The sequence below is a fragment of the Pyrus communis genome, chromosome 9 (assembly GCF_963583255.1).
Source record: "Pyrus communis chromosome 9, drPyrComm1.1, whole genome shotgun sequence".
Lineage (NCBI taxonomy): Eukaryota > Viridiplantae > Streptophyta > Magnoliopsida > Rosales > Rosaceae > Pyrus > Pyrus communis.
Window position 1 is genome coordinate 23,176,532 of NC_084811.1, and position 16,848 is coordinate 23,193,379.

Consider the following 16,848-nt stretch of genomic DNA (forward strand, 5'->3'; position numbering starts at 1 on the left):
CATTTTTAATTTTTAGGAACTGAATCTAACCATCTGAACGTTTAATTTGCCGAAAAATTTCAAATCATCTGAACATTTAGTTTGCCAAATGACTTCAAAATGTATTTAGAATTTTATTTATTTTTATTTTAAAAACCTAATAAGGTCAAAATTGTCATTGCATAGTGGGTAAATAAGTCATTTAATATTAAATTTTAATGTGGAGTGCATTCAACATTTTATGAGGTTATAAAAAGCCTTTCATAAATAGTGTGAGTTATTTTAGTGTAGTTTCATAAACAATGTGAATTATTTTCGTTTAGGTTAAAAAATAGTGTGAGTTATTTTGCTATAGTTCCAGAAAGTATGGTTATTTTGCTGTAGTTCCAGAAATAGTGTGAGTTATTTTACTATAATTCCAGAAATAATTCTTATTTTGTTCCCTTCCAAAAATAGTGTGGACAATTTTGCTATAATTCCAAAAATATAATGGTTTATTTTGGTTTAGTTTCAAGAATAATGTTCGTTATTTTGTTATAGTTTTAGAAACAGTGCTTATTTTGCTCATTTTCATAAATAGTGTGAGTTATGTTCGTTCAATTTCAGAAATAATGTAAGACACTATTTATGAAACCGGACCAATAAGGGGATACTATTTATGAAATTTGACCAATAAGGTGTAATCTCAATATATAATTAAGTATTGAAATTATTCTCTAAGTGTAATTTTTCCTTAAAAAGTGAAAGTTTAAAAATAAAAATTACTTATTCAAATTCCATTGTTTTTTTAGATTAATCAAATAAGGAAATTCATAATTAGAAAAGAAATTCATAAATTCTGAAAAATAAAATTTCGTCATTTCAATTTCTGTCATTTTAAAATTACTTAGTAATTTTAATTTCCTCATTGAAATACAGTTGACACATTGGTCCAACAGAGAGAAACGGAACAGGGGATGAGGACGAAGCGATTGCGGAGGCCATGGAAAGAAGATGTCGTAGAGGGGGGCACCATGATACCATATAAAAATGCATATCTTTATATATAAAGCCAACAACCCCTTTTGGGATCACGGGCTTCACCAAAAATATTTGGACAAAAATGCCCCCAAACAAAAAAGTACAAAAGTAATACAAAATAATGCATCAAATAATGCAGGGGTATTTTGTTATATAAACAGTGTTTTTTAATAATTAATTATTTATGTACAATTTTTTTTTAATTAGTACCTAACCTTTTGGGGTCATGGGCTTTATCAAAAAAATTTGGACAAAAATGCCCCCAAACAAAAAAGTTCAAAAGGAACCGAAATAATGTAGGGGTATTTTCTGTAAAGCTATAAATAAGGAAGATCAATCCAATGGCCAAGAAGATGCCATCTGTCAAGAGATTAAGTGATATGGTTGTGAGTTTGTTAAGGATTTGTTACTTGCTGTGCAAGTAGTGTAAAGTGTATAAATAGGAACCTTTGTATTCATTCAGAAAAAGAGTGAAAAAGAAGTAATAACAAGAAGTACAATTCTCTCTCTACATTCTGTGTTTACAATCTTTATCTCTCTCTAAAACACCATTGATAATCTTCAAGCTCAAGGTAGTTAAATCAACATGGTATCATCACCGGTGGTGGCGTCTCTCCGATCCTGATCTTCTTTTTCTGCTTCTGCATTCATCTCTGCGATTTCTGACTTTGCATTCCTCTTTGCGACTTTCTGGTATGCAATTCTTCTTCTGGAGGGTTATCGTGTATATGCCTTCTCCTCTTGATTTCGAAGCTTGATTCTTGCACATCAGGTGTTTGATGAAATGTGTATGTGAATTTTTCTCTATGATAATCTTCTCTGTGTAATTGAAATTGCTTTTCGTCTGAAGATTGATCAAAAACGGTCTTAAAACCCTAAATTCTTGCAAGAAATTCTGTTTGCTTATACGATTTGCGAAACGATGGTGACTGCTGCACAGCTCCAAATTGTGCAATCTCAATTACGAATTTAATTCCTACTGTGTCCACTTCTGTGACTGTGAAACTGGATGATACAAATTACCTAGTTTGGCATTATCAGATGCAATTGCTTCTTGAAAGTCATGGGATTCTTGGCTTTGTGGATGGTTCTCGACAATGTCCTACTAGGTTCATTGATAATCCTGATCTTGAAGGTGTTGAAACTAAAGCATATCAGATATGGAAGATGCATGATCGTGCTTTAATGTAACTAATCATTGCAACTTTGTCTGCTACTGCCATGTCTTGTATAATTGGTTGTACCAATGCAAGTGAAATGTGGATGAGTCTTCATGATAGGTTTTCCACTGTCACCAAAGCTAGTATATTTCAATTGAAAACTGAGCTTCAAAATATTAAGAAGGGCACTGAGTCAATTTCTCAGTACCTACAAAGGGTAAAGGATGCCCGTGATCATTTGGCTGCTGCTGGAGTATCATTTGATGATGATGATATTGTCATCATTGCTCTCAAAGGGTTACCTTCCGAGTACAATACCTTTCGAACAGTGATTCGCGGGAGAGACAATGTTATCTCACTAAAAGACTTTCGAGCTCAGTTGATTGCTGAGGAAGCTGTTCTTGAAAACTCTTCACTATCCAATTCTTTTGTTCCTGCTATGCTAGCTCAAGGACATAGCTCTAAAGGGAAAGGATTACTACTTGAAGAGGATTCTTCTCCTACAAATGGCAATCAGTCATCACAATATCAAACTGGAGGTTCTTCTTCTTCCAATACTAGTGGACATAACTATAGTTCTGGAGGTTTTAACATTGAAGGACAACTCTATAGTTTTGGAGGCTTTAACAATGGAGGACAACACTATAGTTCTGGAGGCTATACTAATGGTGGGAATAACTACAATTCTGGCAGTTTTAGAGGTTCTAATTTCAGAGGCCGATCTCGAGGTCAAAATCATTTTGGAAATCCAAGATTTTTTAGTAACAATTACAATACTGGTCCTGGTATTCTTGGTCCTGCAAGACCTCATGTTTTTACTTGCTCTGAGAATAGCAATGATGTGCCCATCTGTCAGATTTGTACCAAAAGAGGTCACATTGCCCTTGATTGTTTTCAACGGCACTCTCCTCCATCAGTTTCGTCTTCACCCATCCAGTGCCAAATTTGTTGGAAATTTGGGCACTCTGCACTTCAATGCTATCACAGGGCTAACTTTTCTTATCAAGGAAGGTCCCTATCAACAAATCTCACTGCCATGAATGCCACTTATCAACCTTCTGCACCACAAGAACAGTTTTGGGTGGCTGACACTGGAGCTACATCCCATATGACCTCTGAATTGGCAAACCTCAATCTTGCAACTCCTTACACAGGCACTGATACTATCACCACAGCTAGTGGTTCAGGTTTGGAAATATCCCATACTGGTTCTTTAACTTTAAGAGTTCCTAAATATGTTTTTCAGTTGAAAGAAATTTTACATGTTCCAAAATTGTCACAACATCTGTTGTCAGTATATCAACTCTGTAAAGATAATCATTGCCGGTTTATATGTGATGAGTTTTGTTTCCGGATACAAGACAAGATCACAGGGATAATCCTTATTCAGGGGCTGTGTAGAGCTGGATTGTATCCGATTCCTTTTCACATACCTCAATTCCTACTCAAGCAAGCATATCAAGCATCTCACCTACCTAAACACCAACATTGTCTCATTGGTTATCAAGTCAACACATCTCTTTGGCACAACAAATTAGGCCACCCTTCAAATCTTGTTGCTGTAAGAATGTTGAACCAATCTCAGGTTCCATTTGCATTAGACCAATCTAGGCATGTGTGTGTCTCTTGTTTAGAGGGCAAAATAACTAAATTGCCTTTCACTTTTCCTGCCAATAAAACTGTACAACCCTTAGGAGTTATCCATAGTGATGTCTGGGGGCCATCTCCTACCTGGATCTTTTCATTAATGAATAAAAGCGAGGTGTTTCAAACATTTGTGTAGTTTCATGCTTTCGTGTCTACTCAGTTTTCCAGTGCAATAAAAAATCTTTCAAAGTAATGGTGGTGGTGAATTTTCTAGTACCAAGTTCAAACAATTTTTACTCGACAAAGACATAATACATCAAAAATCTTGCCCCTATACACCTGAACAGAATGGCCTTGCTGAGAGAAAGCATAGGCATATTGTTGAAACTGCCCTCACTCTTATGCACACCTCTAAATTACCTTCCCAGTTTTGGTTTCATGCATGTGCTACTGCAGTTTATTTGATAAACAGAATGCCATGTACTACTTTGTCTATGCAATCTCCCTATTTTTGTCTATTTGGTACATTTCCAATCTTAACCCATTTGAAAACATTTGGATGTAGTTGTTTTCCTTTACTAAGACCTTACAATACTACTAAACTTCAACCCAAAACTGCCCAATGTGTGTTTCTGGGTTATGCAGGACAATACAAGGGTTACATTTGTTTTCAACCAAATACAGGCAAATTGTATGTGTCCAGGCATGCCATGTTTGATGAATACACTTTTCCTTACATAACCTTGGTGTCTAACACTCCTCATTTGGAGTGTGTTTCCAAATGTACTTCTTCTCAGTTTATTCCACTTCTCACAGACAACAACACAGTGGTTTCACGTCCACCATCATCTTCATCACCAACATTATCACACTTCATTCATTCATCATCATCATCTGCATCATCTACATCCTTAACCCTTCGAGCTTCAGAGTCATTTGTTGAACCAACTCGTGCTTCAAAGTCTTTGAATGTACCTTCTTCAGCTCCAGAGTTGTTCACTACTATACCTGCATCTCCTACCTCTATCACAGCTACACAGTCCCAAATCCCTGATGATCCTGATTTTCAATCTGAAAATCTTACTGTTGTGCTTCCAGTTTCTTCAGTCAATCTTCATCCCATGCAAACTTGGTCTAAAAGTAGGATTGTTAAACGCAAAGCATACTCAGTTAATGTTCCTTCATCTGAGCATTATATTATTGAGCTTTCCACTTATAAAGCAGCTAGTAAAATACCATAATGGCAATCAGCTATGCAAGATGAGATCACTGCTTTACATTTGCAACAGACCTAGGATCTTGTTCTCCTTCCAAGTGGAAAGAATCTTGTTGGTTGCAAATGGGTTTATCGACTTAAAAAGAATCTTGATGGGTCCATTTCCAGGTACAAGGCACGGTTGGTTGCCAAGGGTTATAGCCAAGAGGAAGGGATTGATTATAGTGAGACTTTTAGTCCAGTGGTCAAACTAACTACAGTTCGATTAATTCTGGCTCTTGCTGCTCAGTTTCATTGGGATTTGAGACAATTAGATGTAAAAAATATGTTTTTGCATGGTGACTTAAATGAAGAGGTGTATATGGCTCTACCTTCGGGGTTTTTCAGTAATGATCATCCATCTCACTATGTCTGTAAGCTCAAAAAATCGTTATACAGTTTAAAATAGGCTCCTCGAGCTTGGAATGAGAAGTTTACAAGTTTTCTTCCAGGTTTGGGTTTTCAACCTTCCCTTGCAGATCCCTCTCTCTTTGTCAAACAAACTGAGCGTGGTATTGTCATGTTATTACTATATGTTGATGATATCATTGTAACTGGTAGTAGTTCAAGTGACATTTCCAGAGTGATATTGGCTCTTACTCAATAGTTTGATATGAAGGACTTGGGACAACTCAGTTATTTTCTTGGATTACAAATACAGTATCAGTCTGATGGTTTATTTGTTTCCCAATCTAAATATATCAAGGATCTCTTGCAAAAGGTTGATATGTAAAATGCCAAAGCCTGTGCTACTCCTTGTCTTCCTTCTCACAGGCTTATCAAGGACGAAGGGCAGCCCTACCACAATCTTGAACAGTATCGTAGTGTCTTTGGTGCATTGCAATATCTGACATTTACAAGGCCCGACATTGCATTCGCAGTAAATCAATGTTGTCAATTTATGCATCATCCCATGGATTCTCATGTAGTTGTAGTCAAACGGATTCTTCGATATCTCAGTGGTACGATGACTGATGGCATACATTTTAAACCTGGTCCATTGTCTTTGCAAGCATATAGTGATGCTGATTGGGCTGGAGATCCAAATGATCGTCGTTCAACTTCAGGTTATATTGTCTATCTCGGTACCAGTCCAATTTCTTGGGCATCCAGGAAACAACACACTGTTTCTCGGTCGTCTACTGAGGCAGAATATAGAGCTTTAGCTATAACTGCTGCTGAAATGGCTTGGATATGACAACTTCTATGTGATTTGCAGGTTCCTTTATATGCTCCTCCAACGCTATATTGTGACAATATCTCTGCTATAACACTGTCTTCTAATCCAGTTTTTCACTCTAGGGTGAAACATATTGAGATTGATTATCATTTCGTTCGCGAAAAAGTAGTTCGAGGAGATTTGGTTGTTCATCATGTGTCTTCAAAGGAGCAATTTGCCGATATCCTTGCAAAGGATCTGTCTATATCTTTGTTTCAGCATCATTGTGCCAATCTCATGCTTGGTTGCACCACCCATGTGATTGAGGGAGGATGTAAAGCTATAGATAAGGAAGATCAATCCAATGGCCAAGAAGATGCCATCTGTCAAGAGATTAAGTGATATGGTTGTGAGTTTGTTAAGGATTTGTTACTTGCTGTGCAAGTAGTGTAAAGTGTATAAATAGGAACCTTTGTATTCATTCAGAAAAAGAGTGAAAAATAAGTAATAACAAGTACAATTCTCTCTCTTCATTCTGTGTTTACAATCTTTCTCTCTCTCTAAACACCATTGATAATCTTCAAGCTCAAGGTAGTTAAAGCAACATTTTCGTCATATAAACAATGTTTTTTAATATTTAATTTTTTTTGTACAGTTTTTTTTTTAATTAGTACCTCACAATAAGTTACAAATAATGTAATTCAACCAGTTATTTATTAAATATTATTTTCTCTATTTTTAAACATGTTCAAAACATTTTAAGAGTCGGGTAGTGCCGGTTATACAAAAGGTCTTTCGAACGCGCATAATAATGTGATTCAATTAGTTGTTAAATGGTTGTTTTTTTTTTAACAAACAATATTATCTACATTAAGGCCTGGTTTGGTACTGAGGTAATTCTGAAAAAAGCTAGTATAAAAAAAAGCTGGGAGCTGTTTTTGTGTTTGGTAAACATTCAGCTTCAACTTTTTTTCACAGTTTTGGGTGAAAAAAAACCAAAAATAAGAAGCTGCAAAACCCAACTGTGAAAACCCGGTTTTTTTTCACATTTGTTTTACATAAAAGTTTACCAAATACTATAATACTGCTTTTTTTTTTTTTTTTTTTTTCAAAAGCACTTTTACAAAAAAATTTACCAAACACTCTACTGTTTTATTTCACAGCTGCTTATTCTCACAGCACAACAGAAGTAGTTTTTTTTCAAAACACATCAATTCCAAGCCAGCCCTAAGAGTGAGGGATGCTAAAAATACAAATGCTTATATTTATACAATGCGCATACTTGGATTACAAGTAAGTATCTCATTCTAAGAGTGAGAGATAAACTTCATAACGAGATTACAACGTCAAATCCTAATACAGTTGATTTTGACAAAGACTCCTCTAACACTCCTTCTCTCTCGCTGTCCTTCTCTTTCACTGTTTCACTCGTCTCTCAGCTCCACTGATACGACTGCTTACTGCTCGACAGCAATGGCGATCAATACTCCTGCAACGTCAGATGTACGTACCGACTCCTCTACTTTTTCTGTCTCGTTTTTTCATTAAATTTCTGCTTCATTCTTCGTTTTTGATCGCCCAGGGTTCCTTGTTCTACCCAGCATTTTCAAGCCTGCTTGAATTTTGAAAATTCACCTGTTTACAGTAGTTGATTTGCTAGGGTTATGATTCAGTAGATTAGGGTTACTGGGTTAGGGTTAGGTTTTTTGTCGATCAGAGCTCTGATTCTGTTCGTCTATCCAGCAGCAAGAGGACGAAGCACTCCACTACACTATTATAAAGGTAAAGCTTTCTAGTATCCTGTTTTCACTACAGCTTGTTCGGATGAGCTAGTACAGTCATTCGGTGTTTAGTGGTATGTTTAGGTTGCTCGAGATAAGGACCTGGCAGAACAAATTGGAAGGGATATATATTTTGACCTTGTTGATCATGACAAAGTTCGTAAATTCCGTATTCACAAACAAATGCCCTTTAATCTTTTCAAGGTACACTAGTACAGGCTGACTTTTGAGGGAAAAAAAATTATGAATTCTGCTTTATTAATTATTAGAATTTCTAATTTGGAAATGGCTCACAGGAGGAGGTTGCAAAAGAGTTTGGCATACCAGTGCAGTTTCAGCGTTTCTGGATTTGGGCCAAGAGACAAAACTACACATATCGCCCCAGTCGACCATTGACACCTCAAGAAGAATCGCAATCAGTATGTACTTCACTGATTAAGCCACTGCTCCTTGTTCCTTTCGTAATTCATGAACTTGGATGTATTACAATCAGTATGTACTTCACTGATTAAGCCCCCTTAAACTCGGAGGCACTGCTCCTTGTTCCTTCATAATTCATAATTCTCATTTTGTCTGAATTTTTGCTTTGCTGCGTCCGACTTTGAACTTTTCAAGTTTATGAACTAATGATGTACGCTAATGTCGAACACTAAAGTTTTCAAGTTTATGAACTAATGATGTACAGTTATATTAACTGTCAATTTCTCTTGCAAAATTGGATTTTAAAATGTTCTTAATGCATATTCCGATGCTCATTATGCTTCCAGTATTGGACGAGGCATTTTAAATGAAGTTATTATAGTACAGAAAAGGTTGATGGGCAGTCATAAACATTTGCTCTCAGATTTTGAAATGATTGATAGTGTTTAAGCTGTACATTGGTGCCAAGAAGAGCTAATGATGACCCCTTGTGTTTTACAGGTTGGACAATGGAGAATGGTATCAAATATAATGCACAATAAGGAGCTAAAGTTGTTTTTGGAAGTAGAATTTGGGCCGGTAATCCAGTCTTACTATATTCTTGTTATGACCTGTGTTTTGAGGCTATTTGTGGTTCCAATTGCTTTATGAAAGAGAACATTTCTTACATTTTCTTGCTTGTATAAACTCTCCAGAATCTACATCCTATTCCTCCTCCTGAAAAAACCAACGAAGATATCCTGCTTTTTTTTAAGCTTTATGAACCTGAGAAACAAGAACTACGGTATGGCTCTTTCTGCTCAGCCGAGTAGTTCTCTTTTGACTCATGTTTGCTGATTTAAGTTTCTTTTCTGTTTCCAGTTTTGTTGGCAGGCTTTTCGTGAAGAAATCTTCAAAGCCATTAGATATTTTAGCAAAGTTGAATCAATTTGCTGGTTTTCCCCTTGATGAAGAACTTGAAATTTATGAGGTTGTTTCACATTAATTTTGTAGCATCAGCTGTGTCTTTAACTTAATATATATACGTACATGTAGAATGTATATGTAAGTTCATAATTTGATGCATGCTTCGCTGTACCATTCTTATACAAAAACTAATGTATGTGTTTGTCCTACATTCAGGAAGTAAAGTTTGAGCCTGTTGTCATGTGCGAACACCTTGATAAGATGTTCTCGTTTCGGTCGAGCCTGGTAATTGTTGCTATATTGCATGCTTGGCATGTTGTAAAGATGTGTCTGCTATAAGATTTAAGTTTTACGCTTTTATAGGTTTGTGGGTGGTTAATCTGTTGCTTTGTTTTTCCAGATTGGAGATGGGGACATTATATGCTTTCAGAAATCTACTCCGCTTGAAATAGACGAAGGATGTAAATACCCTTATGTTCCTTCATTTTTGGACTATGTGCTCAATCGCCGGGTACAGGCTGCGGATTTTTTTTTTCTTTTTTTGTTTTAGTTGAAATTAGATTTCATTGTTCCATTAGTGGTTTTTCACCTCCTTTTACTTTGTTGTCAGTGTCTTTTTTTTTTTTTTTTTAATTGTATTAAGTGTTAAACCTAACGATATTGAATGATTTGATGCTATACAGGTTGTTCATTTCCATTCTTTGGAGAAACCGATGGAGGAGGATTTTTGTTTGGAATTGTTAGTACTTAATCATTGTCCCTCATAGTTGGACTGTCCATCTTTGTTTTATTATTTGGTGCTAATGCTGTAACTGTTTTTTTTTTTTTTTCCTTTGTTGTTTTCTAGGTCAAAGCTACACACTTATGATGATGTGGTGGAGAAATTAGCTCACCACATTGGTTTGGAGAATCCCACCAAAATCAGACTCACTGCACATAACTGCTATTCTCAACAACCTAAGCCCGAACCAATAAAATATCAGGGAGTAGAGCATTTAACAGAAATGTTAACTCATTACAACCAAGTAAGTGGCATCGTACTGAGCTTCCTCTGTTGTTTTACTCTCACTCTCGTAAGCGTCCTGTTTCGTGGCCCGGGGGTGCTAATTATGCTTTTCCTTCCATAGAGCTCTGATATTTTGTACTATGAAGTCTTGGACATTCCCCTGCCAGAATTGGAAAGGCTAAGCCTAAAAACTCTAAAAATTGCTTTTCATCATGCTACAAAAGATGAGGTCCGTGTGAATATTTGGTCGGCATCTTATGCTTATGGACGATTGTGCACATCATAATCTTGTGTAGTTTGTTTACAGGTGGGGATTTACAGTATTATATTGCCCAAACAGAGCACTGCTGGGGACGTGATTAATGTACTTAAAACGAAGGTGAAGTTTCTCTCTATCTATGCATTCCATGTATTATGCATCACTTCCCATCTAAAAGTTTCTGCCAATCGTATGAGAAGTCCTCTGTGTGTTTTTAGTTTTTCATTGTTTGTTCAGGAATGCCAATGATGCTATGATACATTACTTTAGCACTGCAGAGCTTGTAAAAATATGTGAACTTTAATTGAAAACTAGTCTTTTCCCTCCCTTCTACTGGTTTTTGTACTTTCTGTCTTTTATAGTTGCCAATAATGGATACACTCAACTTACAGTGGTGATCATAACTTGACAAAATTGGTAGAAATTGTTACCACCGCCCTCTTAAACAGTTTCTTATAACAGATGTTTCTCAAATTATGGTGTACCTAAACAGGTAGAGCTGTCTCATCCAAATGCAGAACTCCGACTGCTTGAGGTTTTCGATCACAAGATCTACAAGGTAATTACTACTGGTATGCCTGATGTATCGGCATGTTAGCTATTTGTTTTCTGGTCTTAAGTGATTGTAGCCTGGCCCATTTGTGATGCTGATTGGAATCATGATGCTTTTGCATATTTTCCATAAGGATCTTATTGTATCGGAATCCCTTCTACTGTATAGGACTGATGTAGCACTCATAATTCCTTGTGTTCTATTTCAGATCTTCCCAAACAGTGAGAAATTTGAGAATATTAATGACCAGTACTGGACTATTCGTGGAGAGGAGGCAAGTCCTTTTGCCTCTTCTTTATTTAGTTTTATTTTGAAGAGTTTCTAGTTTTATTCTGTTGAAAAAAAATTATAAAGTTTTATGGGCAAGATTTGTAATTTTGTTTGTTTTCCCCTTCCCAGCCGACCCCGCTTAGTGTAATTTTGCTTGGTTGTTGTGTTTTTGTTTTCCAGTTCTGGATTAACATCCCTTCTATTGTACAGGATTGAATTGGATTCATATTGTACCTCTGTTCTTCATGCGGCTGTCTTTTTTATTTTCTTTCTTGTGTATCAGATTCCAGAAGAAGAGAAAAACTTGGGTCTCGATGATATCTTGATTCATGTTTACCACTTCACGAAAGTCACTGTATTGAACCAGACGGTAGAAGTAAACTATTTGACTACTGTTAGAGGTTTCACCCAAATACTGTTTATTTTTCGAATCAGTCTTATATTCTTATTATTTGTACATTTTACAGCAAGTAAAAAATTTTGGGAAACCTTTCGTCTTGGTTATCCATGGAGGGGAAACTTTAGCTGAAGTTAAAATAAGGATACAAAAGAAATTGCAAGTCCCGGATGAGGAGTTCTCAAAGGTACTTGACCCATGCCTTATATTCATTGGGATGGGGTCACTAGAGGAAAAGAGTGTTCCTTCGCTAGTATAAATAATCTTTTATTTTGCTTCCTTGTCGATTTCCCCATTTGTTGTGCAGTGGAAGTTTGCATTCTTGTCACTTGGTCGTCCAGAGTACCTACAGGATTCTGATATTGTTTCCAGACGATTTCAGGTGTATCTACGGTCTATCGCAACTCACATCCCCCTTTCTTTTATATTATGTATGCAGGCCAATCTAAATCATGTTTATGGGTATTGCCAAGGTGGATTTCTTTTTTAACTTCCAACATTTGAAATTTTGTTTTCTTCAGAGAAGAGATGTTTATGGTGCATGGGAGCAGTACCTTGGGTTGGAGCACTCTGATAAAGCTCCTAAGAGGGCTCACGCAGCAAATCAAGTAAGTGCTCCAGTAAATATTCTTTTTCCAACCTCTATTTGCCAGGCAGAGCCAACTCCACAAGAAGACGTAAGAATCCGACCAAGCCCACATTCATTTTTTTAAAATTTAATCTTCGTACTGATCTCTGGACTCTGATGCAGGCTGCCCAAGAAACCTTAGAGTCCATGGCGTCTAATGTCGGCCATGTTACAGCAAGCAGAGAAATGCAAAATGATGACCTGGATGGCCCTGCTTCTCCAGCAGTTGATCGAACTCTGAGAAGACTTTCTGCTGCAGAGGATCTATTGAAGTCCACTTCAGCCAGAGAACCATCAGTTGAGGCTTTGGCTGCATTAGACACTGTGAGCCGCTATGCAAGGAGCAGCCTAGACACTCTCAGCATGAATGGGGCATATGAGGAGTTCAAAGCAGCCTTGAAACTCTTGACTGAACAAGGGATGATCCATTCAACGATCACTTCCATGTTCAAGGATCTTCTTTCGTCTTTGGAGGGTGAAATGCCGAAGTACGTGGCTGCAGTAAAAGAGCTTGCCCAAGCTGAACATTTTCCAGTCGAACACGAAGAGATAAAAGCTAAAATGGGACTGGCCATGCAGATATGCCAAGAGAGAAAAGACATTGTGGCCAATTATGATGCCGAGGTTACAGAACTTGAGGCTGAACTGGCCCGAGTTAATGCCCAACTGGCGCAAGTAAAGACGGAACGAGCTGAGGCAATGGCGAATCTAGAAACTGCCGTGGATGAAATGGAACCTCTTAAGCAGAGGTTTGCAGATAGCTCTTTAAAATCTGAAAACTTGATCGTGAGGCAGGCTACCTTGACATTACAAAATTGTGGCTCTGTTGGAATCTGGGCCGTCCTACAAGATGTGCTCAAGAAGTACTTTAAGTTTTAGAAATATTTGCTTTTGTGAATAAGCCCGCCCATTCGTGGCTCAAAAGTTTGTATGAACATGCAAAGAAGTGAACAAGTCGTGCAAAATTCAGCTAGCTTGTTTCGTTACAATGCTCGAGTTTGAGTGGGAAGCAAGGTGACTGTAATGATGAGTATTTTCGTTTACGCTCCTACCTCTCCTCGTTTGGTAACTCCCAAAAAAATTGTGTTTTGGCTTAATCTGCACCCTGCTAAAAACGGACCTTTGTTTAACAACCAGAATTTGTCTAATCAACTCTTTCTTGTAGAGTAGCAGCGGCCGATCAACCTCATGGTAGAAGAAATTGGCAGAGTATGCAAGCTAGACTTGGATGTCAAAAGTCCAAGATTTTATAAATTGATGAAGCAAAAACCAACGTTTGTGGTCGAGCTGTGCTCTTGCAATCAAGTCGTTAGGACTATCAGTTGGATCTCATGTCCGTCATGATAGGATTTTGTACCTAAACCAGTCGCTCACTCAATAGGGTTACTATTTTTGTTGGTTAATGGCACTTGTTTCGCCAACTCCAATAACAATCAAACGCGACACCAAATGATTCAGCTATAACCTTTTCATCATGTATTAATTATGTCATTTCATAATCCAAATAGATATATGGAAATAAAAAATGCTCAAGGTGAATTCAAAATTGTGTCCATGTAAGCAAAAAATTGGCCCACCCAATGTGATCTGAAAAAAAAGTAGGAATTAACTAGCAATTGAGCCCCCGCGCAGTGCCGCGGGTTTTATGACCGTTTTAAGATGATATTATTTTACATATAATATGTTTAGACTGAAAGGGATGAATTTAAAGTGTTATTTACAAAAGAGATGATACTATTTACAACCAGCCCAAATCACACTGACAATCCACTGTTTGAGCAAGTTTTTGACAAACCTGAACAGTAAAATGGACAAATCAATAGGTTGCGGGAGATTAATGACATTTCAAATTGATTTACCATGAATGGATTAATGAAGAATCGACAGGAACACTAAACATGGTAGTCATACATATTAGGAAGCCATCCATCTATAAACTAGTCCTCATAAGTTCATTCACTTGCACTATTCTTCTAGTGTCTGATAAAGAAAAAGAAGTTTATGTAAGTACTCCCTAACCAAACGAGCAATAAAATCTTTTAAATGGAATCCCAATTTTCTCCACATTAAAGAAAACCATAAAAGCATTACTAATGACTATATCTGCAAACCAAATCTCTTTTTTTGTACCCGCTAAAGTACACACATGAATATCAAAACAAAAACCTCAAATTATCATAGCATTCCCTTTCTATCTTAATTTTTGAAAAAGGAAACACAATGGAAGAAAAAAATTCGACAATAACTGGTGCTCAATAGAAATCACTGCCTAGTCATCAACTCTTTGTAAGCAAAGATTAGAAAAGCAGCAAGGCGAGCGAGAGGAAGAGAGAAGGAAGACATTCAGTGGATTTGTGTTTGTCGTTCGTGGGTTTTGATTAGAGAGATTTGCACTAGAGGGAAATGGAAAGGTTTACTGAACCTTTCGAGAGAGAGCTCGAGAAATTTGAGAGAGAACACGCGTCCACGATCAGCAACACGCGTCCATCATGTGTAAACCTGGCAGAAATGAAATTAAACAAATCAAGTAGGGGTAAAATTGGAAGAACACTGTGCTTATGAACAGTGTTCCAGTTCATTTTCTCTTTTAGTATATATATAATTTGACAAGGTCCACTCTCACACCGGTTTAATGTAGATAAAAAAAATTAAAAAAAAAAAACCTCCAACAACTGTCTAAACTGATGTACTAATTAATCATAATTGTTTTTTTTTTAAACCTCCAACAACTGTCTAAATTAATGTACTAATTAATCATAATTGTTTTAAAAATGAGAATATTGTTTTAATTTTATCGGATGTCTTTAAGGACATTAACAATAAGCAAATAAATTACAAATTAGCTAATAACTAGATATAATTTTATTCCCATTAGCCTCCCCATTGGAACATTGATCAATGTCATAGAATTGGAAATGATCTCTCAATTCTTCCATCCCTTAGATTTAGTGAAGCCATTGCTAGAAATAAGTCCTTTTTTTTTTCTTTTTCTTTTTTTTTTTTAACCAAGAAACATGTAGTTAACTTTTTTTGTCAACTTTTTCCGTCTATTAGTTTTTACAAGGACAGTCGGAACAATGGGCATTCAGCCAGTGGCGAAGCTACGTGAGGGCGAGGAGTGGGACACATGTTTTAACTTTACTGAGCCACATTGTAGTCAGTGAAAAATGGGTAGTACCTAGGCAGCACCAAGTATTTTCCTTATTAACCTATTTCTCTCTTTTTTTTTCAATTTTTTATTCTTGTATGTATTTTTATTTTCTCTTTTGAGACTCCCACCGTATTTTTCTTAAGGAGAAATTTGATATATGTCCAATTTTTTGAGTCAATAGTAGGAATAGTCCAATTTATTAAAATAAGTCCAATTCCTTAAATCTTGTTATTTTATTTTCAATAATTATCTCTTCAATGATAAGATTTATTATAAAATCAAATTTCTTCCTAATTATCTCTTTGATTTTTTTTTTTTGTTCTTTCTTGTTCTTTATCCCGTTTTAAACCCCATTTATAGATTTTATTTTTTATTTTTATAATCAACCTATATTACATGTTAATAATATTTATCTACCTATATGACAGATTCTTTTTTATAATCAAGTAAGATTCATGTGTTTTGCTTGTAGATATACAATTTTTTCTACCTTTTAGTTATGTTTCATATCTTACTTATAGGTATGATATACATTCATATATTTGTTACTTGAGTTAGGGTATAATGATTTGCATATAGATTTATGTCAATATATATATATATATATATATCTTTTGTTATAAGATATTAATTATATTTTTTTGGGGTTGAAAATGCATAATATTAGAAGATTTTAATTGATTTTTAATATTTTTAGAAAATATAAAATGAGCATTAAAAAAAATAAATACATATAATTAGGTAATTGGACTCACTCCTAAAAACCATCTATGTTTTTGGACCTAGATCTAAAAGCCCCTTCTTAAACTCTCACATTATCTATAAATATTGTATTATTTTTTAAAAACAATGTAAACATTGTTTAATGCTTATTTTACGATAATTTAAATCCATCTAGGCTCCTGCTTAGATCTTGCCTAGGCCTACTAGGTCATAGTCCGTTATTTGACTAGTGCCTAACATATTTTAGGATCTAATCCTAGTCAATTTAAGCTTCTTACATTGGCTTTGATATTATTACTTACAACCGCTCAATTTAAGCTTCTTACATTGGCTTTGATATTATTGCTTACAACCGCTTTAGTGGAAAGATTATTTTGTGCTATGAATATTGACTCAAAACTTTGCCCTCTCAAATGTGAAAGCAATCGCTTCGATTGAACCTTGCACTCTTTTGAATTTCGCCCCTCTCCTCGGCAAATCCTAGCTTTACCACTGCATTCAGCAACTTCTGAACAAACCCTAGTACTATATGCTCTTAGCTCAGCATCGCAGCTATTCGTGCTGATAATGTGCTGTAAAACTAATGATTCAGGG

General features: G+C 36.0%; 1 pseudogene; it reads left to right on the top strand.

Annotated features, from left to right (window-relative positions):
- The window catches only part of LOC137744538 (ubiquitin C-terminal hydrolase 13-like), a 128,463-nt pseudogene extending 114,537 nt beyond the window's left edge, over positions 1-13,926 (top strand).
- Positions 13,927-16,848: the final 2,922 nt, after the last annotated feature.